This window comes from Melanerpes formicivorus, unplaced genomic scaffold, assembly GCF_026170545.1.
Source record: "Melanerpes formicivorus ecotype bairdi unplaced genomic scaffold, bMelFor1.0.p_v2 SCAF_10, whole genome shotgun sequence".
In the NCBI taxonomy this organism is placed as follows: Eukaryota; Metazoa; Chordata; class Aves; order Piciformes; family Picidae; genus Melanerpes; species Melanerpes formicivorus.
The window spans coordinates 2,692,220-2,714,525 of NW_027142362.1; positions in this window are offsets into that span (position 1 = coordinate 2,692,220).

A 22,306-nucleotide genomic window follows, 5' to 3' on the forward strand; every position below is an offset into this window, starting at 1 on the left:
AGAGTGAAGATCTTTCTGAAGTAACAGAAGCAAAAATGTTGGATTTGTGGGAAACCATGAAACACTTAACCAGCAGGGCTGGAGCTAAGGAGAAGCTCTGGAAGATGAGTGGGAAGAATAGTGATGGGAAGCCAGTGGAGCTGTAGTGGCCTTGTAGTAATGCTTGGAAATAATGCTCCCTTCTCCCTCCACTTCAGATCTGCTGCAGGCTGGCACATAAAACCTGAGACACAGCTATGCCTAGGGGGGAAATATAGCTGACGTGTTTTACGGTTGTTGTTTTGAGTCACTGATAAAGCCAAGCACTAGGGAACAGTTTGTTTGAAGTGTGTGCATGCCCCATTCTGAGCAGGATGGGAATTATCTGTTTATATGCCAATCAGATAATCACACTGGAGAATAACTGGCAAGTGTGGTGTTGATATTTTGGCTGAGGGATGAGGAGGACCATTTCTTTTTCCCCTGCACATACCTGAAATTTTGGCTCCTAGCAAACTTGGGAATCCAATACACAATTCAGGTTTTTAGTGTGTTCTATTTTGTTTTTGTGTCCAGCCAGAATAATTAGTTATAGGAACTAAAATATAGTGGAAACAAACATTCCTGGAGAGATCTTTCCATTCTGTTGTTTTTTTTTCTTCCTCCTTCATCACTTGCCAACTACAGCCTCTGCATTTGGCTTCTCAAGCAGGAAGAGAAAAGAATAAAGGGACAAAAAACCCTCTTTTTGCACCTCATGTTTCAATTATTCACTGGTGAGAGGTAGAAGACAGTAACTAGGACTGGACTGAATGCAAACATTGCACGTGTGCTGTGGATCTCTGTGCCTTAATAATCAGCAATGCTGTTCCTCAAACAGGTTAGCTAACAGCACAAATGAAGGCTACTCCAGAAGTTAATTTGCTGGTCTGAACTTCTTAAGTATGAGTTCAAATCCTTGCTCTTGTTTTGTTTCTATATTGCACCACACTCAGCTCTTTGAGGTCAGATGCATAAAGATAGTCATGAACCAAGATTTGCATTGAAATTACAGATAGGAGAACTTTTAGGGACGCAACATGTGTGCCTGATTTTCAGCACAGTTTTGACCTCTAGTTTCTTGTTACTTGTCTGAGTGCAAATAGCCTTTTCCATACTTTAAAGAAAAATAAATTAAAGATTACACAAATATTGGAATAAAAGGCACAGAAGTTCAGCATTTTTGAGTGCAGAGCTGCATGGTAGAAAGGCTCACTCTCCCACGACCCAAACCCTCATACCTATGTATATTTATGAAATATCTAGCAGATTATTTTTCTAAGCTACCCTAGCCCACAGTCAAGGAGCTGAAATGTGGCCATTTATATAGGATTTCAATTTTTATAGTCACCTGGAGAGGCAGAGAAGTTTTGCCGAGAGAGTAATGTGTGCTGTGGGACAGAATGGCAGCAGCAATGACTGTAGGGACACCACACACTCTGCAAAAATCTGGGAAGGAAGAAATGTGATTAAAGTCTCCAATTCATTGGAAACCTTGAAAATTTTGACTTGTTGTTGCTGTTTGTGTTTTGGTTTTGGGTCTGTTTATTTTTCTTTTGTGACGGATCTTTCGGAGATAGGAAATTGCTCTTTGAGAGCACAGAAAATATCCAAACATCCATGAGCATGTGCAGACTTCAACTGGAGCATGAGATGATTGTCTGCATGGTAGGTATCTGTGCCTGTAGGCTGCTTAGTAACCTTTCTACTCCTTGAAAAGTTTCCTTCACTGATCTTAAAATCATAGAATCAACCATAGAATCATTAAGGTTGGAAAAGACCTCTAAGATCATCAAGCCTGGCCGTCAAACCAACACAACCACACCCACTAAAACCTGTCCTGAGGTGCCATGTCTACACACTTTTTCGAACAGCTCCAGGGATGGTGACTCCACCACCTCCCTGGGCAGCACATTCCAATGCCTGATGTCACCACTCCATCCCCTGGTGTCTGTCTCTCTCTGTGACAGAGACAGTTTCACTTGCAGTCCTGCAGCCCTTGATTTCTAATGCGTTAATCAGACTCTTTGCCAGACGTGAGACTCTGATGGCACCAAGTGAGAAGAAGCAGTGAGTCATGACTGGGTTATTATTTTATAAAACAGTCTCCTCCTCCAAGGCTAGCACGTCTGGGTGTGTATGTGTGCCTGCCTGTGTGCACACTCAGAGGGTGATTCTGATCAAAGCTACCACTTCTTGGCCTGCCTTTTCACGCTGACGCAATTCTGTCACGGCTAAGATGATGTTCTGGTATGGGAAATAAAAGCAGAGAAATGAAAAGGCTTTATTTGCTCTCCAGATTCCATACAATTTTGCCTTACACATTCTTTACTCTGGCTCTCTTCTTTCCATCAGTTGCCAAACTAAAGTTTTGTACTGGGCCATTAAATAAAAAGTGAAAACAAAACTTTTATTGACATGAACACTTCTATTTTTTTCTCTCTCTTCGCCATTGGGGCCTCAGCTAAAGTGACCTGAGGCTAAATAGGCTCTCAAAGAAAGCTTTCTTGCCAAAGAAATGTCAGTGCTGTTAAACAGTACTAATGAATGCATAGATTTAGAACCTTATTTACATTGAAATTTGTTTAGTAAGCCAAGTTAGGTCTGAAAATTGGGACAAACTGTTTCCTCCATAATTTAATAACTCCAAAGACCTCGTCCATTTGGAAAAGGCAGAGCCTCACCATCCACTTACAAATGCAAAGTCACGTTTCCCAAAATTGAATAAAATGCTAATAATACAGCAGATCCACAGATCAGCAAGTAAAGTGGCTTTTAGCTCCGAGTTCAGCTGGAGACGGAGTGAATAACAACAGACAGCTTACTCTGTCCTAAGCAAAATGGTTTTATTACATCAATTGCCTGTGTTTCAAGTGTTTTGAAGGGTTCACATTTATTTTCATAACCTCACTGAATTTGGCACCCTTGCCAGTACTGCTGGAACTTTGAAACTGGGAGTTTTTCATTGAAACAGGCCAATTAACTCGCTCAGGTCACATTCCCTATATGAACCGCTTTTAATAGTGAGCCGTACCACCCATTTCGTGGCAAACAAAAATCCATAAAGAAAAACAAATTAATTCCTTTCAGTGAGTGCTTCCCAGAGGGAAAGCATAGATCAGCTGCTTAACCAAATGTGGGACACTTGGACAAATAAACAAAATGTCCTTCCATCATAAGAGATACTGTGCTTGTTCTGTGGAAGCTGTAACTCTTCTTCCTGTATCTTATGGATCAGGGTGGGGTGGTTTTTTTTTTTTGGGGGGAAATCTGGGTTTAGTTTCCTGATCCACATATCCTTGGTGCAGAGGCTTGAATCTTCATCCAGAGAGAAACTCCTCTACAGCATGGGGTGTATGGGAAGTAATGTATAGCCTGGGTCTGGGTTGAATTACTACAGAGTAGTCTTCTGCTCTGTCCTTTAGAGATAGAAGCAAGTTTTCTAGAATCAAGACAGCAGTTGCCACCTAAGGCATAAGCTGCAGGTAGAACAGATCTGGAAATTTATTCTCAGGTGAAACCTGGATATTCAATATATTCTGAAGCATGCAGGGCACTGTGAAAACTAAAGGTACATATGCACACCCTATATATGATTGTCATCCAGCAGAAACTGTATCACTGAGTACAGAGGTCAGAATTCAATGTCAGAACTTGGACAGTCACTCCTCACTTTGAAGTTTGTACTTTTTCCACTAGACTGCACTTATTATGCTGAATTCCAGTCCCAGAATTTATTCACAGTCCCTCACTACTCTGATTTAAAATAGTGTTTTGTTGGTTTTTTTTAAATGGAATAAACAAAATCAATTGGGCCTGAAACTGGGGCAGCAAGGAAACCAAAGAGACTCTGATAATATCTAAATATTTGAAATATGGCTAGAAAACAAGATGCTGCTCCCACCCAGCAAACATCATCTGGAACGTGGCAGGTCTCAGTCACACTAAGAGCCCCCAAACAACTCCTCCTTTCTTTACTACAAACTGTTAGGAAATACATTTTTGAATCTGAGCCTCTATCAGAATATGATATTACATGACACTGTAACCTTTTTCCCTCCAGAAAACCACCCTTTATGAATAAAACATAGGTGACCTTTAAAAACTTAGCAGTTGTACTAGGTGATTGCATATTAACAAGGTTTTTGAGGAACCAGGACAGGCATTGTACGTTTCAGTTAAGGACAGATAATAGAACTATTCAAATAATTTATTATTTTATACAATACAGGGAAATGTAAGAAAACTACCTCAACAAGAGTCTGCTTGGATTTTTGTGAGTATAATTTTATGTGGCTCCTTCCATTCATCTAAATTATACGGTCACTGCTAAATGAAAGACTTCTTTTTAAAGGACAACTCTGATTTCCCTTTGCTTGAAGTTTATGAACAGCTTGGGTTTGAGGCCAGTTGATTGGACAAGTTGCAGTTACTACCAGGCAGTTTTTGGATGAGATCAAAGGTGTCTAAGGCTTTCTGTCCTTCCTTTGCCAAGATGAAGGGTTTGGAGTAAAGGCCTGAGCTGATTAAATCAGTTGAAATGCTGGGACATGAAGACATATGCAGCAGTATATGTGGGTAAAGAGGATTTAGTCCTTTGGCTGATGTTTTATCTCTAAGAAAGGCTCTTGACTTTATTTGTTCATCTTCATTGAAGCCAAATGAAGAAAAGAGAGAGTAGGTTCACACCAAAGAGCACCTTTGGAAATGTCTTTGGAAATTCAAGACATCTATCAGTTTGACTAATCACACTGAATGTCATCTTCTTGCATGGCTCTTGCTTTACTCCAGCTGTTCTCACTGGTTCTAGAGCACCGTTATCTATGGTAGAAGTTTAAGGTGGTATTCTGGTGTGTTCCAGCTCTTAACTGGCCCATCATAATGGCATCTCTCCTTAATTATAGGTTCAAGACATGGAGATTTGACAGAAGAGAAAAATAAATTTCTCAGCACTTTTTCTTGAGGTATTTTTTCCTGCCTTAGAAACTCTCTTGTTGAGTAGGGGCAGGATTCATGCTACTGGGGGAACGTAATGGTCATAAACCTCATAGTATGAGAGCAGTCAACTGCCAGCTTAGTAAAGATGGAATAGTTATGGAGCAGATTAGACACTACAGAAATCCAAATGATTGTTTTAAAACTCCGTACTGATTGCATCATCCCCTCTGAATTTATCAAGTGGAATCCTGGAAGGGTAACTTCAAGTGAGAGTGCTGATAACCTATGCCTTGCTACATGCACATAATTGTCTTAAGATGAGTAGATGTTACTTCAAGCTTTTGCTTTTGGAAATATTAGAGCTATATCCAAGCACAGGAGAGAAAAAAAAAAATCACTGATGTGTCATTTTAGTATTTATGCCCCTTGGGGTGGCTGAAGAGTTTCCTAGCAGGAGTCCTGAGGGAGCTGAGGTGTGTGACTTTCCCCAGTGCAGTCACAGCATTCAGTGGTTTATCTTTTGAACCTCTGGAAGGAGGGAAAGGGAAAAATGTTCCACCAGGCCAACCTGATAGGTTTTCTCCAATGTGTCATTACGTGTTTCAGAGCATCTGTGTTGCTGCCATATGAACTGGATAGGAACAAAAAGTAATCAATTTCAGTTGAGAGCACTAATTTATCACCTTGCCATCTTTTATTGTAAGGTAGAGAATCTCTCTCTCTCTGTTTCTCTTCTACTTTCTAAATGCAGAACCAGGACAATAAAGAGACAACCCCCCTCTGCCTCCATCTCTTCCCTCTCCCTATTTATTTATAATCTCTTATAATTAAAACAAATGTTCTGAGAACCAGAAACGTACATGATCATCCTCCATCATTACCCATTAAAGGGCAAGGGCCATCATGGTTCTCACTGGAATATACACAGGAAAAGTCTAAATTTTAGCCACTTCTGCATTATTTCTTCTTAATACACAATCAGTTATTCATCATACTATGGCAGATACAGAAAACAAGTACTCTTTAATATTCTTTCCTATGAAAAAGGAAATAAACCTCATTTTGTTGTCCTTGGCATAAGTACAGTCCAGCAAGATGAGGGAAAAAAACCCCAACAAACAAAAAGTATATATCAATATCATGGACCCAGACTCTATGAGTGTCAGAAGTGCACTTTGCAGCTTCAAACCTGAGAACGATCCTGTAGGAGGGCACAAAAGAAGGGCAAAACCTACCTTAATGTTGTACCTACAGACATGAGCTGGCTCTGCATGACTCTAGGTGGCTAGGAGCCCTTGGACTGCAATAGCACAGAACAAAGCCTGAGTATGCTGCCAGTCAAGGTACTTGGCTTCCAGCTTTTTGCTGTTCAAACTATGGGTTGGGCAAGGCCCTATCTTCATGAAAATGACTCTATGTGATTCTGGTTTTGCCCTTATCTTATATATTCTACCTGATGCACTGAAGTACACAGCGCAGCACAATACCAAGAAATCCCAAGTCCATGTGTTTGTTGGGTTTGTTTTCTTTTGGCACTTCTCTCACATCTGAATTTCCCAAATCACCGTCTATTTTTAATATAGCTTGCAAATCACATTTTCAACTCTCCCCAGGGTTTTTCTATCCTTTAGTGAAGTCACATTTTCTAGGTAAACCAAGCAGGTTTTGGCTACATGTATGAGGAGACTTGACAGGGTGCTTGGTTACATGGGTTAGTTGATTAGGTGGTGTTGGATGATAGGTTGGACGCTATGATCTTGAAGGTCTCTTCCAACCTGGTTTATTCTATTCTATTCTATGTACCAAGAGATGTTATTTCAGGACTATTAGATGTCTGTCTAGTAACCACAGATGTTAAGAACCAAGCAAAAAAACCCCACTTATTACTCCATCCAAGGTACCAAGTCTTGCCCCTGTTATAGGAAACACACGGAGCTGTCGAAGCAAGTTCACAGGAGGGCCACAAAGATGATCCAAGGGCTGGAATACCTCTACTATGAGGATAAGCTGAGGGAGTTGGGGTTGTTCAGCCTAGAGAAGGAAAGACTCCAGTGGGACCTCAGATCTGCCTTACAATGCCTGAAGGGATCCTACAGAGGGGTTGGAGACTGACTTTTTGTAAAGGTGTCTAGTGATAGGACAAGAGGGAATGGTTTGAAGCTGAGGGAGAGTAGGTTTAGACTGGATCTTAGGAAGAATTTCTTCAGTACAAGTGTGGTAGGACTCTGGGATAGATTGTCCAGGGAGGCTGTGGATGCCTCCTCCCTGGGGGTGTTGAAGAGCAGGTTGGATGAGGCATTGAGCAACCAGTTCTAGTTGAGAGGCATCCCTGTCTATGGTGGGGAGGTTGAAGTAGATGATCTCCGAGGTCCCTTCCAACCTGAGCCATTCTGTGATTGATTCTCTAATTCTTTAAACATCATGTATCTGAAACACTAAGAAGTTAACAAGTTCTATTCACATTCACACCATTTTTACTTTGTTTGCTCTTCTTTCAGCTTTAGAACCTTTACTGTAGATGTTAAGCCTTTCCTCATCACTTCCCTTAGCAAACACCCCCTAGTTTATGCACACACATGGTTTCAGATATATATTCTTGGAACCTGACAGTCCTCTGCCATTCTTTCTAGGCCCCAATTTCCCAACTAAAAGCACATTACAGATCTGATGCTTTCCACAGCCTAGTAGCACATCAATAAACTAAGGATTATTGTGCTTTGTCAGGTTTTATTTTGTAACATTATGGGAAATTCTCTTCTGCTTTGGATGAGTGCATAAACTCTTATTGCTTGCCGACAATTAACAGAGCTAGTAATAGAAAATGCAATGTAATTTACCTTAGTACAAGGGATTTTGGTTAACAAAAATTAAACTATTGAACTCTTCTCTCGTAGGAGAAGGACATTGTCTCATTATGTGTGCAATTCTTTTTTTTGGCAGTTAAATAAGTAAAATAACCCTGTACACAACAGCAAGTGGATGCTGGGCCTTGGGTGGATTTATTATGAAGGCTATGTGGAATTCTTCAAATGTGCTTGCTTTGGAACTGGACAAAATGATCCCTTTGCAAAATAAGCATGCTGTGGCCTTTTCTATGATAGAGAGAGTTCACCCAAATAAATAATGTTGGAGGGGGAGTTTCTTTATGTGCTGTGCAATTTCATTGTGTTGGAGATGTCTTACCTCTGTTACTGAATTAAGGAGGTCAGAATTCAACACTCTCCCTTAGCAGCTACATACTATAAAGGCCACCACATTATTCTGAGGACCAGATTTTTCAAGTTGATCTCTAAAGAGGTGGCTTGTGTGCTTTTGATCTACCTGGCCTAGGAAGATCACTTTTCTGTCCTTCTCCCTCTCCCTCTCCCTCTCCCTCTCCCTCTCCCTCTCCCTCTCCCTCTTCCTCTCCCTCTCCCTCTCCCTCTCTATTTCATTCCTATTTGTATGTTTTCTTCTCCCCAGGAATAGGAAGGAAATTAAACCTCAGTACAATGAATGTAAGGTTGACATTTCCACTATTAACTAGAACTTTTAGCTGGAATGGGATATAAATGAAGCCACGAGAGAGTTGAGGAGCTAGGGCTGGGGAGCTGGAGCTGGGGGTTCAAAATACAGCCCTCCTAGTGTGAACCTGAAGAAACCCATAGAGAATTTACTGTATGTGCAGACTATGAGTTTTGCCTTCATTGTGTTTTTCCTGAGCATACCTGAGGAAGAACCTCAGTAAGAAAATATACCTCAGCACTGCAAGTTTTATCTCTGTCTCTTGAATAAAAGTTAATTTCTATATTTTAAAAGGCACTTTTTGACCCATTGCTATTTTTAAGACAAAGAAATGATCTAATAAAATTTTAGGCCATAATGATTAATCCTTTATGACCTCCTCATTTTGCATAGTTTCCTTATAGTAGGGCTTATATCTGAGTCTTAATTGAGTGAGGTGGAAAGGTTAGTGTCTGCCTTTGCCTACCTGTCTGCCTACCCATTGTTTAAGTCCAGCTAGAAGACTTCAATGGCACCAAATCAAACTTTGATTCAAATAGGAGGGTGAGGTTTGATCTTTAAACTATAGGAGAAGGTTATTTAGTTGAGATGTTTTGTGTCTATTTCATGTCTGTTTCCTACCACGTTTCAGTGGGGTTTATGTTCTTTGATTTTGGAGACAGTTTAGATAATCCCAGCCTAAGGTAAGATTATTGGTCTTTCTATGTGCACATGAGTGAAAAAGTCAGAAAGATTTCAATAATGTAGCAGTGCAGTTGAACATGGCCTTTTTGGGGGAGCTGAGTGTATTTGAACAGTGGGCTTTGTAAGCAAGGCAATAATAGCCTCACATACACAGCTAATGATGGATGTTATGGAATTGTGAATTGGGGTTTAAAATTGTGCCCTCCTGCCCTCAAACCTCCTTACACATACAAACAAAACAAAGCAGAGTTTGAGGTGGAAGCATTAGACTGGATTGGCTGAAAAGCTTTCCTTTAACTGGATGGGGTAAGCCTGTATCGGATAGTGTTGAAATCGCCTACTTGACCCTTGTCTAACCTTCAGTCCGGAACGTACAAAGTAGGACAGAGCTAATCCCAGCAAGTAGGTTTAAGCAAACAGACTAACAATTTAGTACCACTCAGAGAATGTCACTTTCTGAACTTTTTGCTCACAGATGATGTTAGAAACGTGAGCCTTTTAAAGCAGAGCTGCATTGCAGGGCAGCTACCGAGCTCCACTTCAACTCCAGTGAAAGTTCCTCACTCTTGAGCAGTGCTGAGGAAGACATCAGTGTCTTTAGTGGTATGCATGGTGGAGTACGATACATGATGTATGACTTCCAGAATATAAGATAATGATTTTGCTGCAGATTTTCTCACTCTTGCCACTTACTTGGAAGACATCAAGTCTCCTTTCAAGATATTTGCCATGATGTGCAGCATTTTCAATGCCACAAATAAAAGCCATTACATCAAATATGTGTGTGTGGAACTGTTGATAGTTATGAAGATTTTCTTCTTAGACAAGAGCTTATGGAGAAATTAGTTTTAGGATGGAGACCCCTAGACCATTCCTACATTACCAGATGGAGCACAGAGGAAGACTGAGAGAAAAGAAATGTGACAATTCCTCAGACCTAGCCTGCCCATTGGAAAAGTTTGTTCCTTGTTTCATCAAGGCCAAAATGTGCTGAGTTGAGCTAGGTTGATCTGTCTCTCACTTTTCAGTTAGTTCTCATGGTTTAAATGGCCTTATCATGTGGGAAAAGATACAATGTAAAGCCATCAGGAAAGTACTATCCAAATTGGGCAGAAAAGCATTATGGAACAGACTGTGACCCTCAAATATCACTCAAATATCACTGGTGATTTTTTTAAATGGGATCTATATATATTTTAATTCAATGGAACAATCTGTGAGATCCTCTGCTCTCATTCCTCAATAGAAAATTTAGAATCATAGAATTATAGAATCAATAAGTTTGGAAAAGACCTCAAAGATCATCAACTCCAACCCGTCACCCAACACCTCATGACTACTAAAGTGCCACGTCCAATCCCCTCTTGAACACCTCCAGGGATGGTGACTCCACCACCTCCCTGGGTAGCACATTCCAATGGCTGCGGTTCTCAATGGCTGAGCTGAGCACCTCAGATTTGTAGTTGCCAACTTCAAAGTCCTGCCAGCTTTAGGGGGAGTTTGGATTTGAGTCCATAGCAGGACATTGTGGCTTAGATTCAGTTTTGATGTCCTTATGTCCAATAAGACATTGTGATGACAAAGCGTAGGTACAACGTGGATAGATATTGACATGGAGAAATTATGATGCCAGGGTTGTTTGAGAGTTTTTGATCTATTATGGGACAAATATCCTATTCCTTACAAATTTTTTTCTTTGAGATTCCTGACTATAACATTGCTCTGCAAAAACAAACTGGAACTTGGTGAGAAGGTTCATCAAGGCCAGAAACAATTCTGGTGAAGAAATAAACCACATTCTAAGGTTAATAAGTGCAAAACCAGCAGGCACAGCCATAAATTACTGGCAAAACCCAAGCTGTAGCTATGCAATTCTTCATTTGCCTTTTTTTAATCATTTGTTCCAGCATGAGAGTCTCTTTATAAAAGAGAGAGCTGGTGAAATACCACCAGCCTGAAGCAGGAATGAGGAGACCATAAATGTTTCCCACTGAAATATACAGTGAGCTCATTGAAAATATAGTCAATTTTTTTTAATAGTAAAATCATTTTAAGTTTGCTTATATGGTGCACATAAATCCAAAAGCCTGAACTGAGTGTTGTTAAGCCTAATGCCTTGAAACCTGCACTATTGTTCCCTCTGCAGTTTCAAAGGCAATACTGATGTGCCAAGTGTCCCCAGAGAGATGCTTTCCCTCTCAGATGTGTGTACTAAAGCCGGTGAGACCCTTCCTGAATCCCTCATCCTTCATTCAGTCCTTTCCTGGTTTCCTGGGCAATGGAGCCTAACACCCAGCATTTGGAGATGAGGTCAGATTATGAAGATGATCCTGGAGAAAAAAGGGGGAACAAAATCAAGGCTGTAAAAGAATGAGTGTAGTGAGAAAAGCCCAAGAGCTTGAATCTCCTCCCTGACTCCTTCTCCTTCTCTGCTTCATGCTGAATCTGCTGTCTTATCTGTTTCTCATTTTTGGTATGTGATTTTGTTGGCACTAACAGGGATTATTTTTTTTCAGCTCTCATTCTGGAAGACATGCCAAAGAGTGCACAGAAAGCTCACATGACAATCTTTTAATGGTATATGTGAAAGCATGAGGAGTTTTAAAGGAAGAGGGAACATACTTCCAATTAGAATCACATGCTACATCCCCCAAATAGATTCTCACTGAAAGAGAGTCACATCTCAGACACATGCTGCAACAGTTCCTGCACATGGCTCTAATTGTCTTGAAACTACTTGCTGGTAAAATATTTACACTTCCTCAACTTGTATACAGTGGGCACCTTCTTATGAAGCGATGGGAGGGGAGGGAGCTCAGTGGACACTAATCTCTGCCAGTTAGGCCCCTTACAGTGAATGAAAGCCAAAACAACCCAACCATTTCTTCAGCTGCCAGATGGGTTCAGCAGCAGCATGTTTCTGAATATGTGATGCAGTCTTTCACACTCATGCTTGCACAGACCTCTGCCCACATGCATGGTTGCACTCCCCCATTTCCCATCCCAATCCTGACGATTCTAGATCAGATCTTTAGCTGAGGACCATACTTGGCATCCATACCCAGTCTGCTTTTGCAGTATAGCTGTTTTTAGCTGAAGCAATAAGGTGGAACCATCACAATCCGATAGCTGCATGCAGCACCAATCTCATGGCCTTGAATGGCTCAGAACTTTCCACCTATTACTTTTGTTCCCGAAATGGCAAAACTTCATCCTACTGATGTCCATTGGTATGCAGCTAGTATTTACTTCAGAATGTGAGTTGCTCCTTCATGTAGCACTGGCAGGCATTTGTGACTTCTCCAGAAAGAATGAGTATGTTCCTGCAAGGCTGGCTGAACATGTGGGCTTGCATGTGTAGGACTTCTCATAGGGACTGAATAGCTTCAGAAAAAGAGGTTTGCTTTAACCTCTAAAGAACTTCTCCTGGACCTTATTCTTAAGAAATGCTGCATTTTGTTTGCAAAATTAAAGCAGCTGTATGAAAGTTTGGCATAACTGGGTTGAGTTTGCAAGGATAACTGGATTTAATTGTTTGTTGAGACCTGATACCAAAACACAATGATCTGGTTTATGGTTTTCCCTGAACTGGAACTGCTTTGAAGCTTTACATTGTCTGTATGGTAAAGGTGGTTGAAAGGGTATTTCCTCACTCATTTTATGAAACACAGTAGGTTAGCTGATGTAAAGTTTAACGTTAGGACTAAAGAAAATACTCTCATATGTTGTAGAGGGCATCAGAAATACCACTTCATTCATCTTTCCTCACAATGAATTTTGACTTTGTGTGTCTTAGACACTTATCCCAAATTTTCACGTCTCTGTCCTTCACTGAGATCTTTATCATTCGGAAAAGTACACCAGTCTTGAAGCTTTAATGTTAAGCACATTTCCACAAGAAAGTATTGCTTTAACAAGGGTGGAAAATGCTCTCCTTAGAAGAGCAATTATCATTAAAGATTCATTATCAAAAGAATAGTTACCTAAAGCGGAAAAGTATGAACAGTGCCACTGATTCATTCCCCTGACAAAGTGTGACAGCAATCCCAAGATGAATATAATTCAAAGACTAGTACAAACTTGGTTTGTCTGTCTGCATATTATATGGATATTGCTGCATTACCAGCTTGAGCCCATCTTTAAGTGATGCCACCATGCTGATGCCAACCTTTGATGCCGGTGTGCTGGTTTACACTCTGGGGACCTCTTCATCTCTCTGCAATGAGTGGCTGATTCATTTATTTTTAACTTTGATTTTCTATTCCAGGTAATCTTCTCCAAGGGGTTACCTAGTTCATCAACATTTTGAAGCACAGTGTGAACCTTCAACTCCACACCATAGGCTCATGTGCTTTCAGAACGTTTGAGATTTGACTGCTGTTGATCTGTAGGCACATGTGGCACAAACGGAGGTTTGCTTATGACTTTGTCATGAAGTATTTGCATTCCCCTGCACCATATAAAGCACTCAAAGCTAAAGATGACCCCCACTTGCTTTGTGTATGGCAAGAATTTACTCACTCTCTGGCTGAGGCCTTGGGAAAGGAATGTTTTTTGTAAATGGTTTACTCCAGAGCAGATCTGGGAGGAGCTACATGCTAAGATTTGTGGGAACCTTTAAGATTTTTAATTTAAGATAAAAAAGAGATTCACATCTTTTAGAGCCTATAACTGCACAGACACACTGAACTCCACACGTAGACTTATGTGCATCACCTTCAAATGCTAGATTTTGGATGATTTTAGTAGCAATTGAATGCAGTAGATTGAATATTTGCTAGTATTATCATATCAAGTCACAGTGCAGCTTTCAATGGGAAAATTACAGCAAAAAGAAATTCTGCTTTGCCAGGAAAAACAATATAATGACAGTAACCAACTGTGTTGGCTTGTTCACATGTCAGAGTTGGGCAGGAATGTCAGCCCAAATGATGAAGCCCTTCACCAGGCACAAAACTCTCACCAAAATCAATGGGACTTTGTTTAAATAAAGATTTAATTAAATCCACAGGATCAGGCCAGTTATTGGTAACTTTGGTCAGGATGAGAATCTTAAGGAGACAGTTGAATCTTTCCCATCTCTGCCATTATATAAATGTTATTTTTGCTAAGATATCTTCCTTCACCCCCACCCCCCAAGCATTTCAGAGACAATAAAACACCAGGAATCCCTGAAGAGTGGTAAAATGCTGACATGATTTAAGGAGGAAGACTCTGATAAGAAGATAAAAATCTAATAAACAGAGTCTGGAGGACCTTGGCAAGTCTCAGCTGCTTGCCAGTGTAAGCAAAGCCCCTCCCAAGGAAAACAAAGGGAACCTTAATCTCAAGGACATTCCACTCACAAACCATCTGAAGGAGAAAGTCAAGGCCACGACCTCTGCAGTCTGAAGTTATGAGCATACTGACAAGAAAATATTTGACTTGGTTCAAGAAGCAAAATCAGTCACTGGATTTTTTAATAACTTTTTTCTTCCATAGGAGACAAACTAATGCAGTGCTGTGTTATGTGTCAATGTGCATTATATACCCCCCTCCTCTCACCATCAGATGGAAAGGGTGTGCACATGCATATCATGCATGATTGTTGTTGTTATTATTATTAATGAGATATGTACATTGAATCAAGTATCTATGCCCCAAAACTTGCACAAGATAAGTAAGCTGATTGTATATGACTGCTGTGTTTTTGACCATCCAAGGCACAATGTCAACACATTAAAATGTTGCCTTTGTGTCTTACTGTATGCAACTTTAGGCCACTTTAAAACCTTCTAGAAGATAGCTAGGCTGTAATTAGTCACTAGGAGTCTAAATTAGTTCAGATAAATCAAGTGGAAATACAAAACTACATCCAACAGCCAAAGATATCCTCAGGCTGCAAAGATTCATTGTCTCCTTTGGTCACCATCTACTTACCCTTAATACACATTCTCCTCCCCTTCTGTGGATGCTTCACATGTTTGTAACACTGGAAATGAGGACATCAGCAACAATTGGAAAGTGGGGTCCTTGGGCTGCCCCTTTTCTGGAAATTATGTTCTGATTTGAAAGACTGATGGATGTTAGGCTCTAAAGGTACACAGAAAGGCACAGGAACATCTCAGCTTTCTGGATGGTGTGGACTTTGCTTTCAGAAGTCATCACATATTGTCAGTTCACATCAAATTTAAGAAATGCAGGCAGCATTTTCTGGAGCTGGCTCTTCAGATCACAGCACCATAAAGAACTTTTTCATTTTCTGCCTATTGCAGTTTTTTCCTAGGAATCTGTGTAGTTTCCTTACCTTGAAGGAAATTCTCTCCTGGTGCAGAGGAATAGGACTCAAGATGTCACACTCTACTCGCTATGAGAAGATCTCCAGCTAAATATTTCATACAGATTTTTAATGCTCCATTTGTTTCCAGATGCTGGTAACTTTATTAAGGTTAATTGTACTGCCCTGAAACATGGCTATGAAGCACATTATTCACCACACATTGCTGCAGCTCACTAACCCTGTGGGTTCCCTTACCAAAGCCTATCACTTTGATTTCATCACTGGAAGTTGTAAGCCTCTCAGATCTGCTTAGCTAGTGGCTATCAGCAGAAGTGACTCCAGGTGCCAGATCGTTAAGACATGATATCAGGTATATATGACCCACTGCACATTCACCATGGTCCGGTCTGACCCCAGCTCTTCTTAGGGGTGAAGAGAAAACAACCCAACAATCCATGGATAAGAATAATCATCATTTTGGCCAGTGCTCCACCAGAAGCTGGGAATTTGAATCTTGAGCTGTGGGTGAATAAGCTGTACAACATAAAGAGAAGCAAGGATGAACTAATCTGAACTGAACCCTGCCCCTCCAATAACCTGCCTTGTTGTTGTGGCACCTGATGACATTTTCTGCCATGTTGTGTAATGACTTAAGGGCTGTAATGGGTTGCATGCTGTTAAATGTCATCAAATGCCATGAATCATAAACAATCCTGGCTTCTAAACCAGAGATTAGGGATATTTATGAAGTTTAGTCTCAGTTTGGGTTTTCCAGACTCTTGAAGTTCAGAGGGTTCTTTTTATGCTTATTTATTTATTTATTTCCTTACTTTTATTGCACAGGCTGCTTCCTGCTGCCGCGATTGACCCTGCCGCTAATGTACCCAAACTGCAGAGCTCGATGTTAATCCGAAGGAGGTGAATGTCTGAACTGATTGCCTGCTGACAGCCAGTGTAAAACCCAAAAGCATGACTGCAGATATTGAGATTAGGTATTGGAAGAACTAAAAGAGAAAAAAATAAGAAAAAGGAATTGAAAAGCTAGGATACAACTGCTCCCTCTCTGCAGAAGCATCAGGAAACAATCCCTGTTGCCCTCCTCCTCAAGTGCAATTTCTGGTTCCCAAAACTTTGCAATGTTACAAACCTTTTATTGATCCTATAAGAATTAAAGCAGATACAACAAAGAAGCCATAAAGTGCAAAGATAAAAGAGGAATAAAAAGGACAAGGCACTTACTGTTGTTTGTTATAGTCTTAAAAGGAATTAAGTTAAACAAACAAACAAACAAACAAAAAGATAAGCACCATAAAAAGTAGTGAGGGGGTGCAAACTCCAGACCTGGCTGTAGCGGGCCATATGTACACTGGTTCATATTGCCAGGTTCATAGGAGAAGATACTCCACGGGACAGCTCCCTAGATCCTTGATTTTGTTTTACTTTATATGAATTTCCTGCAAGAAGGACTGAAGATTGAATTTCTCTTTGGTGCTGTGTTTCTGGTCACCTATTGCCTTGCTGGAAGAGACACAAGACACACACACATGGCCACACATGTACAGAGGTTTACCAGTGCCATTGAATAACTCTTCTGGTCCTTCTGTGTTACAATGTTTGATACTTGTGGACAAACAAATCCTTTAGGTTTGTTCTCCCCGTTCCTGTTATAAGGTGCTCGATGAAGATTATTCACAAGTGACAAAGATCTCAGGTTTCCCTCTAGGTCATCTGATGCTATTCAAGATAAAGGCTCTGAAGTCTTATTGGAAAGCTCATTTGAGCCAAATGGAAGCTGTTTGGTGAAATCCTTAAGAAAAAAAATCTGGCTTAACTGCTTTGTAAAAGGCCTGGTTCTGCCTAAACACCTGCAGAACTAACCTTCTTATACAGGTATTACGGCAAGCAGCATTGGCTCTGAACAAGTGTAAATATTCATCAATAATGACAAATCATTCTGAATGCTGCACACAAGCAATCAAGAAAGGGTTCCTGCATAAACAAACAAGCAGATGTGTCTGAAGGTTTAAGGCATTATTCTGGTATATCCAAAACACCTTAATGATGTGGATGCTCCAGCCTCAACTCCTTTGGATGCATTTGGGCAAGTCACAAGATCCTGAAAGCATCTGCTTCAAGCCCAGGATTCTAAGGCAGCAGTTTGTGTTTATGTGCTACCCTGCTGCTGAGCTGAGCTCTTAGAGGCGTCGGCAGCCATCCATCCCTCTTCGGCTCTCCCTCCTCTCCACTTCCTAAACTTGTATTAGGAGTTGAGGAAGAAGTCAGAGTTGGTTATTGTGCACAAATCATCTGCTGGCTGAAGTTTTTGGTGGCAGCCAAGAGAGAAGAAGGAAAAAAAATTAGAAAAATTTCAATTTCAGGACCATTATTATTTTCATTAATCATAAGAGGCGCTGTCACCCCTGTCCTTATTCTTTAGAGGGAGATCTATTATACGGTCCATTTAGTCCAAGCCATATTACCTCATATGTTTTCCTGGCTGACCAAATAAGACTTAAGAGATAAAACAATTTACTGTTCATTATGATCCGTGTCACTGGAATCAATCTATTAACCTACATTAACTGGATATGTGACGATAGCTCACATACACGCTTCTCAGAGCTAAAAAAAATAGAAGGAGAGGATAAGGGAGGGGCTGAAGGGAGGGAGGTGGAAAGGGAGAGGGAGAGAGAGGGGAAAGGAAATCAAGGCCCATAAAGTGCAGCAGACGTATAATTTGCCAAGCGAATACAACTTCATTTTCCAGCGGCCACTGCTGCGCCCTCCACATCTTCATGCAGCCCCTGACCTGTGAAGAATTCTAACAAATTGGCTTCTATTGTGAAGCCAAAAGGTGCCATCAATGAAGGGATGGTTCGCTGGGCCTAAAGTATGATGGGAAATCGCAGGCTGGAATAAAGAGCTGCGGTTTTATGAAGTTAACCCGTTGAGGTTAAATCCGAGCAGGGAGGCTTGAGCAGGCTCTTGCCCCTTCTCATGGCTTAATAGAGAGCACAGGATTCATTCAGACGTATTGCCCAAATGCAGGGACAAGTCCCTTGCCACGCAAGGCAGAAGGAAGAGTTTCTCTATGGCATGCAGATGAAGCAACTTCTGCTGTGCCACAGTGTGGATTTCTTCTGTCTCTCTTGCTCTCTTTTTTGCTCTCCATGCTTGATAGATTGCATGTGTCTAGAGGGAAGAAAGCGAATCAATAGGTGGGCTTCCTGATGCTCGTTTGCACTGCAAAATAACTTTTGAGTAAACAGCCTATGAGTTAAGGTAGTTCCACCTCCACACAGCTCCACTGATCTATTTTCTCTGGATTTCTACTTGCTTATTAAGAGCTCATCTGGGTGCAGGTCCTTTTTTTGTGTGTGTTATACCCTCCTCTGACATGCTGGGGTCTTGTTGGTGGCTGATAGCTAGATATTTCCTTTGTGCTGAATGCCTCAATGCTTTCTCACCTAGCTGTGCTTGCACAGAGAAGGCTGTGGGCACCCAGGACATGACAGGGACTTTGCCTTGCTTCCACTCTCTCTGTCTGCATCTTCTCTCCAGAATCAAGTGTTTGAATATACTGGGAAGAAGTAAGAGTGGCATTGGTGTCATTTGCTAAAGGTTTTAATCTGTTTTTTGCAAGGGTTAATGGGGCAAGTACCAAATTTCATATCATTTATGGTTTAACTGGATACTGGATGAAGATGCTTTGCTTAGAAACCATTGGGTTGAGCCTTACATGAGCACTGGTGCTCCTCTCTTGGATTGCCTCATTCTTATGCAGTTATTAATCCACTTGATCCTTGACAAATGCCCCTTGTGGTCATGACTCTGGCTTTCTCTGAAGGGATGGAGCTGCTTCTGTCTTTTCCTATACTTGCCGATGGTGTCCTTGTGTACAGCAGTAAAACCAGGACATTCAGGAGTATGTAGATTTTCCAAACACCTGGCACATCTCCACTAGCTCTACCTGGAGTTGTATCAAATTGAACTCACTTTTACCCCCTAGAGATCAGGTGGCCCTTAAGAGCAGGGACTAATGGGGTTGTATTCACATCCGTGCAACAAACATCAGCCTTAACTATTCCTTCCAACCCAGCACATTAGAAATACATAGCTACAAACCCTGTGAATAATCCAGGATGTGTTTTCTCACTCTTCTGTAAAAACAGCAATGAAGGGCTGAAAGGGTGCTTACACTGACTGTAATGGATTGTAGAATAAAAATAATATTATGGTTGTGCCTCATAGTTTTTGCTCTACGCAGTAAGCCATCATGCTAGGAACTGGACTAACATTTTCAGAGTCTGTCACTGCCCCACTGTGCCTCCAGGCAAAAAAGAGTCTGTAAATTAACAGTCTGAGGGAGAAAAAAGACGAAAAGCTTTGCCAGAGGCCATCCCAGAGACTAAGTGGTAGAGCCAAGGATAGAATCAAAGCTACCTGCTTTGCCCATTTGACCACATTTTCCTTAATCTTTTTAATGATCCCATTCATGGCAAAATATAATAAGCTAGATCATAACTTCAGGGGACTGAGGGGAAGCTGGGAATATTGTCCTCACTCAGGTCTGACATCGGGTCTGTTTGACTTGTCCGTGCCACGTTGGGTCAGACACTGGGCCGATGCTCAGTCATGTTCCCTTCTTAGCCACACAGCTTCCAGCACTTCAGATCTTCATACCTCTGAATCCCCACTGACAGCATGAGGCTAAAGGTACTTTGTTCAAGTCAATGGAATGGTTTGAGGTGCTCCAGGAAAATTACAGGGCATGAAGTTCACTGGGGTCAAAAAAATCACAGTCACTGATGCTGGTTAGATCCAGAGTCCGCTAAGAGAAAAGAAGAATTATAGAGGTTATAGAAAGTGTTTCCTCATAGGCACATTCTTCAGAAAAGTGAAAATAAACCCCTTCATTAAACCCCATGATTTATTCTTAAGCCACTTCTGCAAAATTTGTACAATTTCCTGTGTCAGGACAAACAAGGGAATAAATTTTCTGAGACTGTTAATCCAGCACTGCAGTTCTTCAATTAAAAAGAGCCAAGCAAACCAACAGAAAACTCAAACAGTACAGCAAAACAACTTCGTGGCTATCCTGTGCTCAAGAATATGTAGAGGCAGAACTTGTGACACCTAATTAAAGGAATCCAGTGTTTATCTCGCTGTAGGTAAAAAACAGTGATAAATGAGTCAAGCAGACCAAAGGGGTGATGAAGACACACAAATCTCTCCTTGAGAGGCTGGAGGCCCAGGAAAAGCAGGGAAATTAATGTACTGGAGGTCTAGTCACAGTTGGAGAAGGAAATAAAAGTTAGGAGTGTATTAATGTCATGGTCCCAGATTTTATTCCCTCTCCAGAGCACACACCATTGTGACCTCAAAATCTGAAAATGAAACTGAAAAGCAATATTTGTTCTTATGAAATAGCAATTCATTACTGGGAATGAAGATATTTAACCAATACATGATTGCTTAATGGCCCATAGGACCTTTTCTGCAGTAACAAAAACACTGCATGTTGTTAAACAACCAAGGATCCCTCTTGAAAATGCCATGCTTACAAACAGCATAAGGGTTTATTTGCTGTTTGATGAATGTCCATAAACAGAATACTCCCCGGGTGCCCTGGCATAACAGAGCACTGGGGATCAAGATGCAGGAGTTGAGACGGAAGAAAACACCACCGTCTCCAGTTACACACCTCTGCAATGGCTTACGGCTTGCTCAGCCTGTCTGTCTCACTGATGACTGCTATCTTACAATGGATGCCTCAGTGTTGAGTGAAGGGCACAAAACCTGTCACTTTTCACAGAATACAGAAGCAGGCTTTTTGGAAGAGGAATGTCGCCATCAGACCATGTTTTCAGGCCACTGCAGATGACTGTTGTAAAACCTTTCTTTATTTCTCACAAGAAGTCCAAGTTTATCAGCAAGCAGAACCTCAGCTTTTCCTGATGAGTGGAAGACTAAACGCTGAACACTAGTACAGGCTTTCTGCAGGCACTTCCAAGTGGTGACTGTGACTGAGCAGATGACAAAGTCTGATGTTTGCTACAGCATTATACGACCCAGTACCTCTGCTGGTCTCAGCCATCTCTACTTAACCCTGGGCATTTGCAGCATGACAACTGCAGCAGGAATGAAGTTAACCCCTGATGCCATATGAACATGGAGACACAGAGCCTGGAGCAGCAACTGCACATGTAACTGATCAGAGTCATTAACAGTAACACAAACGACTTGTGGCATCTGAAACTGAAGCGTGTGTGCGAGTGCGTGCGTACACATATGTGTGTGTGCGGAAACAAAACATCTGACTTCAGCGCTTCCAGGGAGACAATTTTCATTCCTTGCTCAGCCCAGGACATTGTTAGAGGTTTCTAATTAGAAACATTCGCCTTCATTAGTATTCTTTTCCTCTGCCAATGCTGGCACAGATGAATATCCCAAGATATTTTCGTTTGTCATTTAGGCAGATGATTTTTGTATCTCTTTCCATTCAAGACTCCAAGGTCTGTGAACATGTGGCCAAGAAATCAAATGTCAGGGACTGAAGATCCTGGTTCCTTTATCAGCTTATCAGTAATGTGGAAAGATCTTCAAGGGACGTGTGGTTCACTGAATTGAAGCCACAGGCATACCCCCAAGGATGTCACTATATGGTAAAAGAATGGCAGTTAAAGAGCTCATCTTGGTTCTTTTGTAAAGGTCCAGGCATTCCGGAGGAATCAATGGAGTTATCCTTAATGTGATTAAGAGAAGATTCCTGTCATATTCACTAGCTGTATATTAGTACAAGTAGATTTGAATAGTGCAAGCAAATTTGACTATTACCAATTTAATTAGTGATTATTTAGTTTTCATTTCATTATAGGCAAGCAGAATTGATTACTTTGTCAA